Here is a 21,685-nt window from a genome sequence, read left to right on the forward strand (position 1 = left end):
TCCATGGGACTCTCAAGAGTCTCCTCCAACACCATAATTCAAAAGCATCAATTTTTCAGCGATCACGAACACATTTAAAAATATTGGTTGCATCAGTGATTGAGGGTTAATATCAGCACACAGCCACTCAGGCCTTCTTCACTAAGGACTGAAATGCTACTTCTAAGAGCTATGGAAGTGAAGGGTATGGATCCCACAGTGTGACATGTGTGTGACATGTGACTAGCAAGTCAAATTAGAGAGATAGATATGATAGCTGCCAGATGACATAGCACATTATATGATTCACATGGCAGCTGAAAGCTGTTAGCTTATCCCCATCATTCAGAGGAGTTCCATGACCACGCACCTGATGTATGGAAAATTTTGCTCCACACAGGGAAAACTACATTGAGTTAGTTTGGTAGTAACTGTGTCCTGTCCTGGCAAGGATCACTTCACAGGAATCAAGAGAAGTATGTTAAACAGTGATCTGGATCAGACCGTCGGAGCAGGGATCTGACAGTCTGGGCTGCCACCCACTTAAAGGTCAAGAGACAGGATTAGGAGGCAAGAGGAGTCAGAGATAATCCTTCAGAACCCTGGACAGGTCCCAGGGAAAAGATGACGTTCTGACAAGTGCTGAGGGCTAGTTGATCCCTTCCAGAAGGAATGGGGAACCCCAGTCTTGGTTGAATGTAGTCCTCCAGGCCTCTTCAGCTGGCTCTCAAAACTCTCCCTAGACCACCCCCCTTACTGCCCTGCTTCATGCTCCCTTTGAGTCCTTTGGCCTGGCTGAAATGTGTCCTTGAACAAAGATAAGGCTTCTTGCTTCCTTAGAGGGAAGGGTGTGGGTGGGTGGGTGGGTGGGTGTGCGTGCACAGACCCCTGGCTTTGGTGTGGCTTGAATGCATCCTTCTTTGTACACCAGTTACTCTATCCGATTTTGACCCAGTTTTCCCCACCACTAGCATGCATCCCCCAAATGAGGGAATGTGGTTCTCTGATTGAAAACATTTCCTCATAGAGTTCTGAGCATGATTATTTATTCCAGGGCCTGTCCCATTGCATGGAGATTCTTAAACGGCCAGCCCTTTGGTCTAGAGCAGTGTTTCCCAACCTTGGGTCTCCAGCTGCTGTTGGACTACAATTCCCATCATCCCTGACCATTGGTCTTGCTAGCAAGGGATGATGGGAGTTGTAGTCCAAAAACAGCTGGAGACCCAAGGTTGGGAAACACTGGTCTAGAGAAGGCATAGGCAAACTGCGGGCTTCCAGATGTTTGGGACTACAGTTCCCATCATCCCTGACCACAGGTCCTGTTAGCTAGGGATGATGGGAATTGTAGTCCCAAACTTCTAGAGGGCTGGAGTTTGCCTATGCCTGGTCTAGAGCAGTGGGTGGCACTGTGGTCTAAACCACTGAGCCTCTTGGGCTTGCTGATTGGATGGTCAGCAGTTCAAATCCCCATGACAGAGTGAGTTCCCATTGCTCTGTCACAGCTTCTGCCAACCTAGCAGTTCAAAAGCACACCACTGCGAGTACATAAATAGGTACCGCTGTGGTGGGAATTTCTGTGCACTCTGGTTTCTGTCACAGTGTTCCATTGCACCAGAAGCAGTTTAGTCATGCTGGCCACATGACCCAGAAAGCCGTCTGTGGACAAACGCTGGCTCCCTGAAAGTGAGATGAGCACCACAACTCCATAGTCACCTTTGACTGGACTTAACTGTCCAGGGGTCCTTTACCTTTTACCTTTCCCAAACTTGGGTCTCTAGCTGTTTTTGGGCTGCAACTCCCATCATCCCTAGAAAGCAGGACCAGTGGTCAGGGATTATGGAAGTTATAGTCCAAAAAGAACTGGAGATCCAAGCTTGGGAACACTGGACTAGAGTCTGGCACTCTAGTCATCTACTCATTTCTCCGTTATTGATTGCAGGGTACTCCGCCTAAGGTGGTAAGCAGGTTTGGCACATGAGGCCCTTGGGTTCAGTTCCACCTTGGGAGTCCTGGCTCAAAGGTCTCAGGTTTGGGGATCTCTGCTTCTGGTGCTTCTGTGTGGGGTGCTGTTTTTTCAGCTGGACCCTTTCCCTACAAGTTGATGCCGAACTCACTGTAGGCATCTTGGGTCCTGACAAACAGCTGCAGCATAAGAGTATATGGGGCTTCTACAGCATGGTGACCATTCTGGTTGGGTAAGTTTTTAATCTGTTATAAATTGCAATGTTTTCAGAAATAAGAGTTTACAGCGTTTAAGATTTCTTGTAAAAAAAAGCATGTGCAATTATTTACATACTTAATGTTGTTATATTAGAAAACCACAGTACAAATATTTTCCTATAAAATCTATGAAAATTATTAATGTCTATATACATTTTCTACAAGGCCAGTGTGTTCTCACTAAATAAATAATAGAAAAAAAACAGTTGCATTGAAAATATTTGGCTTGTTTTTAGAAAAAACACTTAACTCATTTTTTTGAGGTCTGGCCATCCATACATCCAAATAGAAAGTGCTTTCTGAAGAAATATTTGTTTTAAAACATATAAATAAAAGAGTCTTCACTTGGGTTTTAGAAATACCACTGCAGTACAGGTGCAAAGGAGCTTCCAAAATGACTTGGGGGTGGAGGGCAGAGTTACGTTTGCCAACTGGCTTTTTAAAAAAAATGCCCAACATTTATTTTGTGATTTTCAGTTATCACAGGAGAACTGCCATTGCCTCCAGGAGTCTAGAGCCTTCCAGGAATCAGGACTACCCAACAGTCCCACAAGCATTTATGTACCATCTGCCATGTGAGTTCCATTCACATTCAAAATTGCATCAGTGCCAGAGAAATCAAATGCTGATGGAAGGTCTACAGCACTGAGTGTTGTCCTGAGGCACAGGAACAGAAGCAAGGCCCACATCTTCTCATTCCAGGGTGCTCCCATTCTTTAGGTGGTTTGAAGAATGAGGGAATGAATGCTGATCTGTAACATTTGGCCAGTGTTGCTGGTGCCAGAGAAAACAATATAAATGAAGCTCTGTTTCATAATTGTTTATTTGGGTCAACCAGTTTTTTTAGGGTTGGTGTTGTTTTTTTAAGCCACACAGACTTGTACTTGGCATCTGTTTCTACAGTTACCTGAATCTACCAAGTTTTTCTCTCTGGGAATTTACCAGCGTCTTAGTTCCAGTAAGCGAACCAGGAGAGCTATTGTTTGTTTATATTTATTTATTTATTTATTTAATAAAAAAAGTTCAGCTCTGGGGAATAGTTTTGAGTCCAAATAAAGAGGCTGTTATTCTTTTTTTTTTTTCCCCTAGGCCCATTTTATGTCATCTGTTCTGTGAAGGAACAGAATTCATACAAAAAAATATTGTGCAGAAGAAAGGCCTACTTTCAGGCTGCAACCCTACACACACTTAGATGAGACCAAGGTTCATCTAAAATGGAACTTTCTTCTGAGTAGAGATGTGCAGGATTACATTCTACACCTTCAATCCTGTGGACAATTATGTGAGAATACCTACTACACCTATATTCCTTGGCAAGGCTATGCAAAGCACATGTTTTTCCACAGAAATCTAAAAATCTGAACACATGCAATGACTAAGAGGGCAGGGAAATGCAGACCAATCTGACAGTATGTCAGGATTTGGGTAAGTTGTAGTGGACATCTGAGAGGCAGCGGTGGATGAGAAACATGGCTCTTATTTTTGGTGGCCACTGCTTATGTACCTAGGGATGCCATACATCTAGTCATTACCGGGATTTCAAAGGGAGAATTGACGTCCGGGGGATGTTTCCGAAAGGCAGTGCTTTGTTCTGGATCTTAGGCAAGTCAATCGAAAAATCACATTTTTTTTCCGGCATTTCTTGTAAAAAAAAGAAGCCCAATATCTTTGGGGTTTGCCTGAATAAAGTTCAACAATTCTGGGGTCTTCATTTTTTAAAAAAGCAACAACTTTTTGGGGGGTCCTGGTTTTTACTTTTTGAAATATGGCAACTCTTTGTATACCATAACATCTTGTTCCAACTTCAGAAGAGCGCCATATTTATACTTTCATTAAAGCAACCCATTTTTTTTTTTTTCTGGCATATGCCTCTGTGTGCTCAGAAGGGCTATGTTAAGCAGATGCAGAAAAACTGTGACTCAGCATAGCCAATATACCAATGGGCTATGCAATCAGCAAAGCATTTCCTGCACAAGGCCCTCATGTTTTGAAGCATTAGCTATAAAACTCAGCATTCTGTAACACTATCAGATGTTTCTCCATATAATGTACACATGTTAGGATGCTCATAATAAAAGCAAATAAAACTGGATACATATTGCAGTAATGAGAACCAGGCCATAGTAGAAAGTACAGTTTGGAAAGAACATCTTCTCTTTTGGTCGTGCTGATTTATTGAGGGTTATAAAACCACCATGGATGACTAAATAATGGTTCTTGAGCATCATTCCTCCATAAAATGCCATGAGTGTATTGTTGTCTAGCAATTCTTCAGTCGTAATGCAGTAGAACTATAATATATAAATGATGCAAACATCACAACACATCTGGCAAAGTCATGGAATCACTGAGAATTTCAGGAGTGGTGATAGCCAATTCCCATCCATCTTAGTCCCTGATCCAAAGGCAGGACCGTCCACTCAACTGCTTCCTGGCAGGTATTTGCAATCCCAAACTCCCTCTGTACCTGAAACAAAGAACAGGTGCCCTCTCTACAGAAACATACTGCAGGCTCCAGAGCAAATACTTCCAGATGACTCAATAATGAGGAATCATGTCAGAATTAAAGACCTCCTTTAATGTTCCCAAGATTTATATTATATGTCTTCATCCTTTAATTGGTTCCTTCCCATAGTACTTATTCAGTGGGCAAAGTTATCTCATTATTTTCTTTTTCTTATTACAGTGAGAGTCTGCCTTGCCACAAAGAGACATCAATCATTTGCCACAGGGAGCAGGTTCCAAAAGGGGTGGGGCAAGGGGAGTGTCCCTATTGGTTCTGCTGTAACTCTCGACTGCTTTCAATACCAACAACCATGGCACAAGACCATTCCCTTTCAGACTAGCTGACCTGGTTTTGTTCCTTTTTGATGGGGAACTTCCAGAAAGGGAATTCATGTCCAATACCTTGGCCATTGATGGTGTGGTATTATAAATAACCCTGAACAGTCTGGTTATTTATTTTAAAAATGAATTTGTTGCACTGGGCTGACAGGGTGCTTTAATCCACTATAAATGTGCAAACCTAAATTTCCTGCTATGTTCTTGAAACCTTTCCATGGAGACACCTTCATTCACAGTAGCCTAAATGGCTACCTAGATCTGATTGGAGCCAATCCTTATTTATTGATGCAGCCACTGAATTCCATGGGATTAGGTGTACATGTGGAGGGATTTTTTTTGTATCCTTGAGTGCATTTGAGATGTCAGTTTCTTTCATTTCAGTGGTACCTAATTGCATCTGATTTGGTCTTCGCCCAACCCTATACAATTTACAAAAGTGCAGGAACATGTGTGCCTTTGTATAGGGCCCTGGAAACATTGTTGAATGGTTATATGGAAATGTGGTAAATAAAATAAATGTTATAGGGGTGGGGGAATGAACTCCAGATTGTTTTTATGTTTATTTTTTAAAATGAACTGAAAAGAGGTTTTCATTTGAATTTTGGCTGAAATCTCACGGTTTCTTTTATCCTCTGTGTTTCCTTCATTGTTTGCATCAGGCGTAGAAAAGCAAGCGTACTTTTTTAGATGCACAGGGTTTGCTTGAAATCCAAAGAGCATTCATGCTACTGCTGCTGTTGCTGCTGCTGCTTTGCTTAAACAAGCTCTCCCCAGTGTAAACACTTTGGATTGTTTACTCAAATGAAACATCAGCCAATACTAAATGCATTGAAATCAAGAAATGTACTGAACCCAACTGACAGCAGCAATTTTTGTCAATACGAGAAAGAGCCGAAGCGGCAGAAAGAAAATAACTCACCCCAAACGTTCACTTGCTGTTGGGCTAGGTTTTGCATATCCCATTATTCTGTGACGGCACGGTGTAAGTGTGAGTGCTGGTAAAGGTACCCCTGCCCGTACGGGCCAGTCTTGACAGACTCTAGGGTTGTGCGCTCATCTCACTCTAGAGGCCGGGAGCCAGCGCTGTCCGGAGACACTTCCGGGTCACATGGCCAGCGTGACGAAGCTACTCTGGCAAGCCAGAGCCGCACACGGAAACGCCGTTTACCTTCCCGCTAGTAAGCGGTCCCTATTTATCTACTTGCACCCGGGGGTGCTTTCGAACTGCTAGGTTGGCAGGTGCTGGGACCGAGCAACGGGAGCGCACCCCGCCGCGGGGATTCGAACCGCCGACCATGCGATCGGCAAGTCCTAGGCGCTGAGGTTTAACCCACAGCGCCACCCGCGTCCCATGTGAGTGCTGGTACTGTGCAATAAATAGATAAATAAATAAATTCCATATCCTCCCGATCTTAGTTTTCTTTTTCTCTTCAAAATAATTTTCAGTCCCCTAAGGCTGTGATTATAAGCCTTGTAGAGGATTTCCAAGGATTTTGCATGCTGCTCACCTCCCCCCCCCCCATGAACAGAAGACCAGAACCAGAATAAATTGCACAAGGCAATCTATGTGCAATTATGTTTAAATTGCATGTATGGTGCAGGATGCAGATTTCATTTTTAGGGTGATTAAAAAAAGATGATTAGAATGGATAGCTCTGTGCCTTCTGTGTTTCCTTAATCTTTTTCTCTCACACACAGCTCCTATGTGCAAGCTCAGTCTACATCTGTAGGGGATGCTGTGAATACATTACTGTTTACATTACTCTGCCTCCAGTATGCTCCCACCATGCTATGTATGCACGATGTTAGCCATCCATATCTATTCTGTAGTTGCATGAAAAATACTGCTGTTTGATCCCTTTTGCCTCAAGCCATCTTCTAACTGATTTGAAAATGTAACCCACATTCACTTAAGCTGAGTTAAGCTGAGGTGCCAACTATGGTAGATGACTCTTGTGGTCCCTTTCAGCTCTACAATTCTATGGGGACGCAGGTGGCGCTGTAGTCTAAACCACTGAGCCCCTTGGGCTTGCCAATCAGAAGGTTGGCGGTTCGAATCCCCGCGATGGAGTGAGCTCCCATTGCTCTGTCCCAGCTCCTGCCAACCTAGCAGTTCAAAAGCACACCACTGCAAGTAGATAAATAGGTACCGCTGTAGTAGGAAGGTAAGAGGCGTTTCCATGCGCTCTGGTTTCCATCACAGTGTTCCGTTGTGCCAGAAGCGGTTTAGTCATGCTGGCCGCATGGCCTGGAAAGCTGCCTGTGGACAAACTCTGGCTCCCTCAGCCTGAAAGCGAGATGAGCACCGCAACCCCATAGTCGCCTTTGACTGGACTTAGCCATCCAGGGGTCCTTTACTTTTTCTTTTTACAATTCTATGATTTGAGATGCCCGTTGTGCATACGCAGATGACAGCTTTATGAACAGGAGTTGAGGGTGGTCTGCAGGTGTGAGGAAACCAAAGAGGTCATGCAAACTGGATGAAGACATCCTACATCTCTGGCATGCACAGCAACATGCAAATGTGATTAGAAACACAGAAATGGGATGACCTCCCTATGGTTTAACTGCTAATGGATATATAGCTTTGGCTTAGTGAGGGTTTATGAGATCTTCTTGCCATCTGGGCTCTGCCACCCACAGTTTCCCCAAGTCTCAAGTCTCAGAGGACAAGCCCAGGGTTATCCCAGGAGTCATGTGACTTGTGCGGATTGGTGGAGAAGTAAATGAGCCTGGCTGTAACCCTAGAAAAAACCCAAACAACTGATGGAAAGGACATTCCCTTCCATCAGTTATATTGGTCCATGTGCTTCTGCCCTTCCTTAGGAACTAGTCATAATGCTGGAAGGGAAAATGACTTGCTGAGAGTCACCAACAACAGGGAGCTGGTACAGCAGGAGACCATTGAGAACCATGAATCACTTATTAATGGTATGGTGGACACACAAACTTGTACGGAGACATCAGAGAGGACCCCAGTGCAATCAGATAGGAAACCAGTGCAATCAGTAGTTTGGCAGAAGTATAGTCGTGTTATGTTACTGTTCCTGTAAAGTGAGAATTAGGCCAAAGACACACATGGTGTGCTGATACACATCTCTATAAACTATTTGAGGAAGCTATAATTTATCTGCTTGTTTTTTTTCCTGTGTCTCCCCAAATCCTTTGTTAACTGCTTGTGGGGGGTGGCTTAGAGGCTGCAAATGGCAGCAACCTTCTTCTGCATCTGACTGCACAGCAACAAAAATCAAATGTCTGGGGTTTGGCTGTGGCTAGAAGAACGCCCACATGTTGTCAGGAGATCACATACCAACAGTGTGAATGAACAAGAAATTTCACTTAACACTATTAGGGCTTTGTTCTTCACAAACAGAATGTGCATTGATTGGAAACGAAATGCACAAAGGTACTATACTGTGTGCTATGCACTAGAGTTATTTCCCCAGCCCTTTTTGGATTGTTTCCAACTGCATGTGTTGAGCACTCTCAGCAAGGGGAAGCCATTTCAAACCAAACAGCTATTTTTCAGACAATGCCTCTCGAATGGGATCAGGTATAAAACTTCACACAGCAAAGAAGGGTTAATCAGTTTCATAACTTGTTTCCATAAGCATGGCCTCAGCTTAGAGCTGCAGATTTAAGCAACTGAGATATGTGATTTGGTAAAAGACTTTTTTTGTTTGTTTACTGATATAGACTTTGTTCTATTAAAATATTTAATATCCTAATAAAAATACTAAAATGTTCCTAAGTATTAACAAGTAAAGGTAAAGTATTAATAAAAATGTATCGGTTATGACACAAGATTAGACTGTGATGAATGTGCCCTTTGTATTATGTGTAGTTTGTGTTATGGCTAGGGGACCTCTCAAAACCTGGAAGTAGCTCGAGCCTCTCTTGATGTCTGAAAGACCCTGCATGTGTGTGAGCCATCTATCGAAGACTAAACTCCACATTTCTATATCACCTCCAGCACAATGCTTTTTAATAGCATAGGTTCACACATTCAGCTGTGACTCAAAACGTCTGAACTGGCTTTCTATCTGCAATTTGTGTATCCCCTTGGTTTTTAGAATGTGTTCTGACAAACCATGGATTGGTTCTCAATGAGCAGAATAGAAATACAACACAATCCTATTGGAGAGACATTTGGTTCTCCGTCCCCTGTCTTCCCCTACAATACGCAGCCATGGGAATGTGTGAGATATATTCTAGGTCACACAATCAGTTCAGGACCCAAGAAACCAGGCCATACCAGTGTCAAGCATGAACAATGTATGTGGGAACTGCAGAATACCCCAACGTGGTTTTTTTTGTTTTTTTGTTTTTTTTGTTTTTTTGCAATGCCGAAGTGTTGATGGTGAAAGAGTTCCTTAGAGGGAGACTGGGGTAGGGTGGGGACCATTGGTCCACAGCCTTCAGTCTTTGGAGCAATTCTGTGAAGCTTAAATGAGTTGCTCTGGAATAGCTGGTTGGAGGATTATCTTATTAGACATGACTGGCTCCTGTGGCATTGCACCAGTGTAGCAGAGGAGACTTTGTTCCCAAAGACAAAACAAATAATATTTCAGGATGAGTGCCAGTTTGCAAAGCAATTGCAAAAGACCAAACTCTTTTCACAGGGAACACAGTTGTGTCATTTAGGATTCTTCTAGGTGGTTGAGTTCGAAAGCATGTCAAAGTACAAGTAGAAGGTAAACGGCATTTCCGTGCGCTGCTCTGGTTTGCCAGAAGTGGCTTCATCATGCTGGCCACATCACCCGGAAGCTGTACGTCGGCTCCCTCGGCCAATAAAGCAAGATGAGCACCACAACCCCAGAGTCGTCTGCAACTGGACCTAATGGTCAGGGGTCCCTTTACCTTTACCTTTAGGTGGTGGAGTAGTGTTAAGCCAATGCCAATAATATATTCAAATCCCGTATGGTGTGGATGAATGAATTGCTAGTGGTATTCCCAAGCACTTCATAAATGTTTAAAGCTTTTTAAAAATATATTTTTTTATTCAAGCCTGGGAAATGGTGGGCCATTTTAAAACACCCATGGTATGAAGTTCATTTGGTGAACTGAAGGCTACATCATACAAGTGAGGTGAATAAATGTGTGCCACAGTTCAAAGAAGAAATGGTCAGTTAATGGAAGAACAACATCTGTACTTACTCAGCTAGGATTAGAAAAACACACAATGGTTATTCATGTTCGTACTTGAAGTCACAATTGAGCAAGACTTGGAGTCACGAAGACTCCCCCTTTTCCCTCATAGCACAGCACTGAAAAATGTATTTTTTCATAGAGGGTGTTCTTCCTTTGTTTGATGCTTTAGTGTTGGCTACCATCAGAGCGAGGATACCAGACAAGGAGATTCATCGTCTCTTCTGGTGCAGCGGTTATTACAGAACGATACCCACAGTGACATTCCCAAGCTATGTCAGGCGTCATGAGGGTGCTAATGGCTGCTTCTTCACTTTGTATATTACATCTGCATTGGATAACATGGAAATTAGGACCAGCTGAGACTGTGGTTGTCTCCAGTCTGACAGCTGGCCAGCCCAAGAGGATCAGGAAAGGCATCAGACTGTGTAATGAATGAGGGTGGACCACAGTGGCATATTTACCTTTGTCAGAATTTGACACCCTGGGTAACTGAGCATTCTCAGAGAGGCAGTGAAGAACATAAAATGTCTGTATTCTTATAGGAATACAGGAAGCTTCCTTATACCAAATCAGGCCATTGTTCCATCTAGCTTGATACTGTCCGCACTTGTGAACACACTGACTGGTAGTGACTCTCCAGACAGAAGTCCATCCCAGCCCAGAAGAACCTGGGATCTTCTGCATGCTCTGCTACTGAACTACACCCTTCCTTTAAAATACAAATCATGATTTGTGCTTGGCAGCCAAGAAAAAAGAGTACTCCCTCTGCTCCAGCACCACACACACACCAGACTCTTTAACTATCTTCCTCAACTGATGTCACTAGCGTCTGTTGATCAACAGGCAAAACAATATGTTAAATAGGAAATTGTGGTTGGATCTCCCACGTTTTTTGAAAATTGGAATGTTGGAAATGGCCTCCAAAGCTACACCATGAAGTCTGATAGCTGCTGCATCTTGTACAAATATTTGTTTAATTTCTTTGGTAGATGTAGGTTGGCTTTGAAGGCCATCAACAATATCCAGTGTCCAAAGTGTGCACCAGCTGAAGAGGAAAAGGGAGAAGCTTCTGAACAGCTTAGTGAAGCTGAAGCAACATCAGCAGACATAATCAACGTGAGGAATACAGTCTCCCAAATACTGTTCTCTTCTTATTTTTGGATGACAGTACACTGCACTGTACTTGTGGGAAGCCAGGACTGTTTAAAGTGACATGATACTGCTTTAAATATATTGTGCAGATGGGGCCATCTGCATTATAAGGATCTTCACAATCCTTATAATGATGTGCATAAAGAAGGCTGGTATTAACATCCTTGCATTGCAGATGCAGGGGTAGGTGGGATGAGATGGAGAGAAGAGTGACTTTGCTAATGTCGCCTTGTGTGAGCTTGCAGCTGAGGTTGGGTTTGAAATGTGAACACCCCAACTCAAAGCTCCCACTCTTTGGCTACTACATGCATAATCTTTGAAGGCATGGAAAGCAACACATGCTAGTAAAATTTCTTAGAAAATCTCTGTGATGGGGGAGGGTGTTTTCACATTTCTACTTCCCAAACCAGACTTGTTATAGCTGTGTGTGTCTGAGAGAGAGAGAGAGAGAGAGAGAGAGAGAGAGAGAGAGAGAGAGAGAATAATAGCATGCACATTGCAAGTTGGTAGGTCCCCCTCTAAATTCTAAAAAGAAAAAAGCCCAGGATTCCTCACTGTTGCCATTTTTAATCTTGTGATTACTAAATCTGTCTCTCATCTCACAACACAGCAATAAAGCTAGCCAAGAAAGCACAATTTTCACCTTGTTGTGGCAAGCAGGATTACATTGGGCTCCTTTAATGAAGAATAGGAAAAAAGAACAACGAGGCTTGTTCTCCATGTATTCTGCTTGTACCCTAGCAATATAATTACAGTGTTGTGGTTGAGAGCAGGCCACACTGGTGGCTGAGGAACATACTGCAGTGACTACAAGGTGGTCCAAAACTTTGCATGACTCATTTAGCATTTCAGTCATGTTTAGAGAGTTTTAGAAGTGTTACTTTATATTGTGCAAATGAATTAGGTTCAGATTCATTTCTGAGCACTGCAAGACTACTGATTTTGATTGCTTTGGAGTTTGTGATTATGAAGGTCTTCTGTGTCCATGCTGCCATCTCCCTGAGCCCATTCATTCAATTTATACACAGCCCTATACCCAGAGGTCTCAGGGCGGTTCATAAGCATGACCACAACGTATAAAATCAAACCAAAAACAATAACACAATAACCCCCCCCAACAAGAAACACATTCTAAAAGGGTGTTGGATGTCAATAAGATTAACCAAAGGCCTCATTAAAAAGGAAGGTTTTTGCCTGGCGCCTAAAAGTGTATAATGAAGGCACCAGGCGAACTTCCCTGGGGAGAGCATTCCATAGATGGAGAGCCACTGCTGCACAAACTTGTTGGCCTAGATGATGATGGCTGCACCAGGATGTCAGTGAATGATAGGAGAGGATATAAAACTTCATTTGTCAGTCTGATGGGTAAGGGAAGTTCCAGCACATCAATGTGGGAATGGGCAGGGAGCATTAAAAGAGAAAGGGAGGCAGAGAAAGGTATGTCCCCATTAAGGAAGCAATGAAGAACAAGAGAGCCATAACTGAGGAGGTGAAAGCCGGGTAGGAGCCCTGGAAGACATTAAGCAGCGTCTTGAGGACTGTCAAGGAGAGAGGAATAAGGACAGGAGTTTACCTCTGAGGGGAAGGAGATCTCCTGGAACTGAGAGCCAGACAGTGACTTGCCTTTTTTTGCCAAGGAAGAGGCCAAGCCAAAAAGCCTCCCTGAAGGGGTCTTCCCACATCTTACAAGTGACATCGGAGAAGTGCATGTGGTCTATTTCCATCTGGCCTGAAAGGCCAAGGTCCTGACTGACTGTGAGATGTAGTGATGGCCACCAACTTGGATGGCTTAAAGGCGGATTAGATAAACTCATGGAGACTCCAAGTGGGGAAAGTGATTTTGTGTTCTTGTCCTGCCTGTTATGTTCTTGCTGGCTACTGTGAGAACAGGACCTGGTGAGAACAGAATAAATGATGTAAGAAGGGAGCTTCAGCCCAAGACAGGAAGAGAGGTAGTAAGGGAACATCTAGCTACTTTAAATGAATTCAAATCTCCAGGGCCTGATGAGCTGCACCCAAGGGTACTAAAGGAGCTTGCGGATGTAATTTCAGAGCCTTTGTCTATGATCTTGGAGAAATCTTAAAGGAGAACAGGCTGAAGATGGGCAAATGTTGTCCCCATCTTCAAAAAGGGGGGAAAGGAAGACCCAGGTAACTACTGGCCAGTGAGCTTGACTTCGATACCAGGGAAGGTCCGAAAACAGATAATTCAACAGTCTGTGAGTATTTAGAAAAGGATGCTGTGAATACTAACACATTGGGGTCAATGGTTGGTGGGATTGCCAAAGTCTTTTTCCCCAGATGCCTGCTCCCTTTTTAATTATTATTATTTAAATCACCAAGCTCGTAAAACTGAATACGCACAAGCTAAATGCGCGTAAATTGTGATTTACCTGTATTGGTAGCCTTCATGGGGTTAGGCTTGCTAAGCCATAGACGTTTCTTTGCTTCCTACTAGAGCAAGTTATATCAATGTCATGAGAGAATTTCAAATATTTAGATAAAAGCTTAGTGAGATGTTGACTTTTCCTGTGAACTGTTTCAAGTATTTTTCAAGAGTTTTTCTTTAAATATTGCTCATTATATATTGTTAACTATATCTTCTATCTATTACAGATTATTAATTTAGCCTTCCTTTTGGAGTGGATTAAATTAAGTTAATTTAGAGCATGTTAGAGTAAGTGGGTGAAAGATTATGATTAATTAAAGATGCAATCCTAAGGATACTGGGTGTAGTGAAAATAAATAAGCATAGATGGCAGGGGATGTGCTTTTTAATCCCACGATTTCATTCAGGTATTGGGACTCAATTGACCAATTCATCTAATAGTCATTGCCACAGCAAAGATAATCTATTTCTATGAATCATGAAAGGGGTATTAAGTTTAATTTTCAAAGTACAACTGCAAGGAAGATGAAAGGGCAGCACAAAGTAAAGCTGAGTGACAAAGTGGCAGCGTTTCCTATACCATTCAAATAAGATATTGAGGGTTCTGATGCTAATCTTGGAAGTGCCAGTGGTATTAGACTGTCAGCAGAGATGACAAGTGAATGCCAAATATATACCTGATGCTGGATGAACTGCCCTTGTCATTGTTTCCCTTAAGCAGGTATAGTCACAATCTGAGCACCATCATATGAAATCTAAACCAGCTTTTGTAGCTACAACCATGACACACACATGTACTGTGAAAAATGTTTTACAGTCTTCCAAGAAATGCATTGAGGAATGATGTGCAGTAGAAACAGAGGAGACATTTCCCCAATCAGCTGGGGTTTGTGCCTGCACACCCTATGCTGAGGGTCCTTTTCAGGTGTTTCACAAAAGTTGGATTCCTTAAGGTAGAAGAAAAAGTGATTTCCCAAGTGCATTATTCTGGAATACTTGTGGAAGAATGGCAACGTCATGTGGCAGCATGCCTCCAAACCTGAAAACAAACAGAAACTATACCACTCCAAAAAGCAAGTGTAGAAAAGCCTTGAGTTGTGCTTGAAGTCTGTAAAAAGGAGTCTTGACTTTTCCTGCTCTAAGAGTAACAGCAGGTCAAATCCTCATTCACCACGGTAAGAATTCAGCTCCTAAAATTCAACAACAACAAAAAAAGGCAAAAAACTTGGGACAATTTAGTTTGCTGGCTGGATGTGGCAGAAGTGCTTAAAACACACACACACACACACACGAGAGAGAGAGAGAGAGAGAGAGAGAGAGAGAGAGAGAGAGAGATGTTAAGAAGCTGAAACAGGAAGCCAGTTGAAACAATTCTGTTTGTTTTAAAACAATCACGTCAGGAGCAATAATCTCAGGGCAATTATGGTACAGTAAGAAGGAAAAGGAATAAACTCTCAGGGGGCAGCGGTTCCTATGATCCATCAAAACACTTTCCCCCTGTTCCTGAGTATGAACAGAAACCACAGAAATTATAGAAGCTGCTAAAAGTGAGGGTGGTCTATGCCCAGTCCCCTCGTCCCACTATTTCTGATTGGTTCCAAACATTCTGCATAAAAACTTATGCATAAAATTGAATTTTCCTATGTGCATATGCTGATTTACCTGCAGCTTCCAAAAGTCTGATTATTTCAGGCTTTTCAGATCATGCTTTTCAGAAGAACAGGTTAGCCTTCTTAAACAAATATGTGTGTATGTACCTGAGGCAAACATCTGCAGGACTACAACTGCTCGCCGTTGGGCCTTGAAAAGCCTAGCCACACAAGCAGCAGGATCACATGGTCCAGCACCTCAGACTGTCTCACTTCAGATTGTGAGGGCGGGCTGTCGAGTGATGCATGTAAACTCCCCGGGCTCAGTTCAGAATAGGTCCAGCAATTACAAAAGATAGTGGGGAATGCTCAGAAAAAGTCCCCCTGTTAAGTTGTGGGCAAACATATCAGACGACACAGTGATTCTTCAAACAGCTCTTGTTTATTCAAAGGCCAGAACAGAACTGAACTGAGGAGCTCAGTCAGCCTGCTTATGTAGAGCTCCAGAACAACGTAACTGTAGCAACTTTCTAAAACTATCCAATCACTGAATGTCACTTTCGATCCTTCATTTGCATAACTATCTACAGTATCCCCCTGCTGGCCCAGGGTGAGAACTTCAGTACATAACACCCCCCACCAAAGAGTTCTAAAATCATTACAGTTGCTGCCCCCTGCAACTGGCACTGGCAGCTACTGTGGATTACCACAGGAGGGGACTGGGTGTCTCTCTCGCACCCTTGGCTGCTGCAATGCTTGCTCTGGCAGTGATGGCACCAGGAAAAAAGGGAGCCTTCTCTCTTTATGGTGCCTGGAATGCTGCAATAGCATCCTGGGAAATGTAATTTTCCCAAGGTGCCTGATGCTCATATAATATCATGTGCCGTGGGCCCCTGGCACCTGAAACACATGTCAGCAAGGTGGTTTATTTATTTTGGGAATTATTTCTTTAAAATATTTCTTAACCTTCCTCCTCAGAAGATTCCAGGGTGATTTACGAAAGTGTGAGGGAAAAGACCTTAATTCTGCTATGGAAAATGTCTAATAAAACTGAAGTATATAGTCCAGAACTAACTAAACCCCCATGGCTACATTTTTGGAATCTTGCTCGGCCTCCAAGGCACTGGTACATTTTGATAATCTAATTGCCAAATGCCAGTCGAATGCCCACCTAATTGCTTCTCCGCAGACCAAGAAAACAGCTAATACAGGTCTTGCAAAAGGGGTTGGATGATGAACCAGCATCTGGGCACACTGTAAAGTAGCAGAGGATGGTTTCCTGGAAAGATTCTCCACTCATCATTCACCCCGTAGTAGGCTATGTCTTATGTAGTACCTTAAAAATAGGCTTGTGAATCGCCACTCCTCTTTCCCTGAGGGAAGCTCTTTCACACAAAGATAGCCAAATCTGGCGAGTTCCCAGGTATAGAATAAAAAGCTTTTTGTTGATATGGGCTGCTATTTTAGGCCAGACTTTGGGTTCATCCTGTGGTATTGGTGTGGGCCTGCAGGGTCGAGAAGACATGAGGTTCATAACATGTGTTTCAGTTAATTAGATTAAGTTTGAAGCCTATCAGACTGATTGAGTGCTGGAAGCTGAGCTTGCGGGGAGTTATTTAGGACCATGTAAATTTGTTTAAGTTTGAACTAATGGATTCCAGACCCAAAACCCTTATCATTTGCATAAATATTTTTGGCCTCTCCCCTTATGCTTCACCTCAAAATGCCAATAGATGCAGAATCTCAGAGGCTGCATTAAGTCTGTAAATGAATAAATCCCTCCAAACAGCTAATTTATTTTTCCAGGTGTTCTTGATGTCTGCCATTGCTTCTGTTTCTACCTTAAAATGTTCTCTGCAGGAAGACTGGGAGGGGGGAATTCCTCACGGTATGAAACAAGTTAGAAGAGCACTCGCTTTTATCCACTTGTCAATCTATTATTTCAAAGCCGATTGCTTTCTTGCTTTCTTTTTTAAATCAGAGCGAGCAATGAATAGACTTTTTTTAAAAAAAACACACACAAACTCATCGCACCTGTCGAGAGGCCAGATGGCCATAACAAATTTGTCAGCGGAATATCCTAAAGTGCATTCCAAGAGGCTAGAAGTCTCCTAATCCTCCTTTCGTATAAAATGAGTTTAGTACAGGGCTGAGGAGAGACTTGAGAGACATGCCATAAAGGGGCAGGCTGGTTTTGGTTTTTTTTAAAAAAAAATTATGACGGACAAACTGAAAAAGCAGCCTACTAATTGTACCCATATTGACATGGTTTCCCCCCGCTCTTATAAATGTCTGCATATGAATTTGCTCAATCAATTTGGATTTTCAGGTTTGTAGGCAAAGTTTTAACAAGCTATTTCCATATTTGAATCCCTCCTCTACAATCAAGTATGGCCACTTCGCTTTCTAGTTGGATTCATAGCACAATCCTATACAGTGGTACCTCGGGTTACATACGCTTCAGGTTACATACGCTTCAGGTTACAGACTCCGCTAACCCCGAAATAGTGCTTCAGGTTAAGAACTTTGCTTCAGGATGAGAACAGAAATCGTGCTCCGGCAGCGCGGCGGCAGCAGGAGGCCCCATTAGCTAAAGTAGTGCTTCATGTTAAGAACAGTTTCAGGTTAAGAACTGACCTCCGGAATGAATTAAGTACTTAACCTGAGGTACCACTGTACAGTACATGTTTACTTCGAAGTTAGACCAATTGAGTCTAAGAGGACTCACCCCTAGATGAGTATGTATAGGACTTCAGCCTAAACATACAGTTTTCAACAGTAACAATCTGAATTAATAAGTGCTGTACCAAATTTCATGAAGTTTGATTTCCAATGCAAAAAAAATGAGGGCGGGGGAGGAGGCTACTAGCTACCCTTTACAAACATATACATACTATCTTATTTGGTCTTTCATATTATTCTCATTTCTGTTTGTTCTATGCCACATACAAAATTTGATGATTAACGGCAATACCTTCCCAATCATGGTGTCATGTAACCCTCTCATTGACTTAATTCTTTAGATGGACAAACTTGTCCATTAAGTTTCTCAGTTCTCCAGCCTTAAATTCAGTTCTCCACATTTCTGCAGCATTTTCCCCTAATACACATGTTTTTGTCTGCAGCTTTGACGAATACACACAAGCAATTTTCTCTAACAGAATGCAATTTTGTATGTTATTTGCAGCAGTATTTTAATCTTGATGCACATCTCCCCCTCATAGAGGCATTTCTGTACCGACTGTTTGGTTGGAAAACCACATTGCAAAATTTGGAGATAAGCAAATTGGGGATAGCCATATCCTGATTGGCTCAAGTGCAAATTGAATTGTTTCACATTAAAATGAAAACAAAATCAAATTTCTCTGTCGACTCACCATATTGCCAATAGCCGGCGTGGGTGGAAGTGTGGTAAGAATTTGCTTCTATGTGACTTGTTCTTGTCCAGGTAGGAAAATGTACCTTTAAATAAAACCACAGAATGGGTTTTAATTAACTGATCAGGGGTCCACACTAAGTTCAGTATCAGAAGAGAACATGTTTGTATTGCCCTGGCAATTGTATGGTGCTGGCTGCTTTGCTGGTTGTTTCCTTTTTTTGTTGAGTGCTGCAAAGGAAGGCTTTTGTGATGATCTCGATATTGGCATGTACTGTTATGTATCAAAATCTACATGCAGATTGATGACACTCACATTCAGGTGTGCATCTGAACGCAGAGCCGTAACTCAGTAATATAGCCTCTGTTTTGTATGCAGGAGGTCCCAACTTCACTCCCTGACATGTGTAGATGATACTGAGACAGGTGGATTAATGGCTCATCCATGCTGCATTATTTGCAATAGCACAGAATGTTCAAATACACATCTGAATGTGTGTCCCCATCATTCCCAATCTGGCTCCCTCCTCCTCCTCCTCCTCCTCCTCCTCCTCCTCCTCCTCCTCCTCCTCCTCCTCCTTCTTCTTCTTCTTCTTCTTCTTCTTCTTCTTCTTCTTCTTCTTTGAGTTTATATACCTCCCTATACCCAGAGGTCTCAGGGCGGTTCACAGAAAAGATCACAACACATATATAATCAGAATAAAAACAACAACCCAATAACACACACACACACACACACACACACACACACACACACTGGAAAAGAACAGCCCAATAACACACACACACTGGAAAAGAGCCACATTTTAAGGGGGTATAGGATGTCAAACAGATCAACCAAAGGCCTGGTTAAAAAGGAACTTTTTTGCCTGGCGCCTAAAGGTGTGTAATGAAAGCACCAGGCGAACTTCCCTGGGGAGAACGTTCCACAGAAGGGGAGCCACTGCAGAGAGGGCCTGTTCTTGTGTTGCCACCCGCCACACCTCTCAAGGAGGAGGCACATGAAGGAGGGCCTCAGAAGCTATGTATGATGGGACGTGTGAAGGAAACATCTGCCTGGTTACCTCCGCAACAGAGATGTGTTCCCTCTTCTCCCCAACACTCCCACCTTGCAACTAACGTTGCACCTTTCTCACAACAGTATACAATCAATCATTGAAAAGGGAGTCAGGTTTCCACTGATTAAGCTTCTTCTTAAAATTAAAGACAGTTGCAACAGAAGGAATGGGAATGGGAATGGGAAAGCAGCCACCCATATGGTCTATCTGATCTAACCAGTCTTATATAACTCATGCTTCACTAAGCTGAATGGAATCCATCAGTCATGTGTGGCATTTGGCAGTCAGGGTGGGCAGATAAGCCTATTTTTGCTGCGCGTCACTTTAGCAGGTGTTCATTCCTAAATCTGTTCTTGTTCTTGTTCCATATCAGTCTTCATATTTTTTTAAAAAGGTGTATTATCCTAACATGTAACCCTTAAATGCATTTTTTTAACACATCAACAAACCAAGAACTGCATCACAAAATTTGGAGAAATGTGAAATCCAAAAGGCAACTGCTGAATATAAATAGACTAGAACTTCCTTGGCCAAGATTTGATTCCCCCCCTTTTTTTGTACAAGTTTAGTTTGTATAGTTTCCCCAGATAAATCCAGTGGCAGAGTAATGTACACATAAATGACTTCTGTTTGTTTTCAGAAGTCCAGAAGAGTGTTCCACACTATGGCTCCCTTCCCCCTGCATCTTGGACCAAGGGGGATTTTGACATGTCAAATGGCTGCCTCTTCAACTTAGCAAAATGGTCAGATGTGCCAGCAACATTTTGTATCAAGCCACTGTGCTGGCCCAGGTTTTTAATTCTCAGTGGAATTTTCCCAGGCAATTCTGGTGATCTGGAAATGTTCCCAGTACACAAAGTCCATGTATTAAAGTATATGTGGAACACTTAAGATCAGAGTCGGAGAGAGGATAAAACAGAAACATATTCACTGCTCCTTTCTCTTCCAAATTTTAGGTTTTATTTATTGCATTTTTTGGGAAATACCATTTTCTCATATTGGTATGCATCTAATTAAAAGAGAAGACACCAAATGAGTGCAGTGGAAGATGGAAACTTTCTATGAATGGCAACAGGAGTGGGTGTTGTTGTTTTGCCACTGGGGTTATGAGGTTCATTCCAGGAGTGATGGTAATAATGTAAATATGATGCGTTTTAACACCATCACGTGTTAAAACACCTTCATCCATGCTTTTAAAAGAAGTTGTTTTTACCAAGTGATAACTGTATACCCCCATCCCTGGCTGACTTTTCTCTTTCGTGCCTTTAGCTAGTCTCCTTACATGTCTGCTCTTGTTTCCATACAGTCATCTGGCAATAGGAGTTTTTGATCCCCAGAACTGGGCTCATTTAATGGCTAAGGAGGCTGAGCACCCTGCAGGCCCTTGATATCTATACTCCGCCATGCCCAGTCACAGCTGTTTCCCTGCCTGCACCTGTGATTGTGGAAATAGGGAGAGGGATGCAAAGAAATAATATATACAAGAATGTTTTGCCTTGACAGCATTTTGGAAGCGGAACTTGGGATAACACATCCAATAATCGCTTCTTTAATTGATTGAAGCCAGGTGCAGCACAGGTAAATTGGTTCAGACAGAACAAGAAACAGTCTGTGCAACTCAAATGTCAGCCTGCCCTAACTAGGTCTGAAATTCCAAAACACACACACACACACACACAACCCCCCTCCCCCCAAAAAAAAACCCTGTCAATAAAAGAGGCTGGAGCAATAGGAAATCTAATCAGTTAGATTCAAGTACCTCATGTAAGTCCAATCCCCTGCTTTGCCAATTTTTTTGTTTTATGCTCTACAGAAAATTTCCTTGTATTGATATTCTCAAGACTGTTGGTGTTGTTTTTTGTTTAAACTCTTGTAGTCACACTAAAATCTTCCTATTCAGAAACACTTTGAAAACTAAGGTGCAGAT

Source organism: Podarcis cretensis (assembly GCF_951804945.1).
Source record: "Podarcis cretensis genome assembly, chromosome: 3".
In the NCBI taxonomy this organism is placed as follows: domain Eukaryota; kingdom Metazoa; phylum Chordata; class Lepidosauria; order Squamata; family Lacertidae; genus Podarcis; species Podarcis cretensis.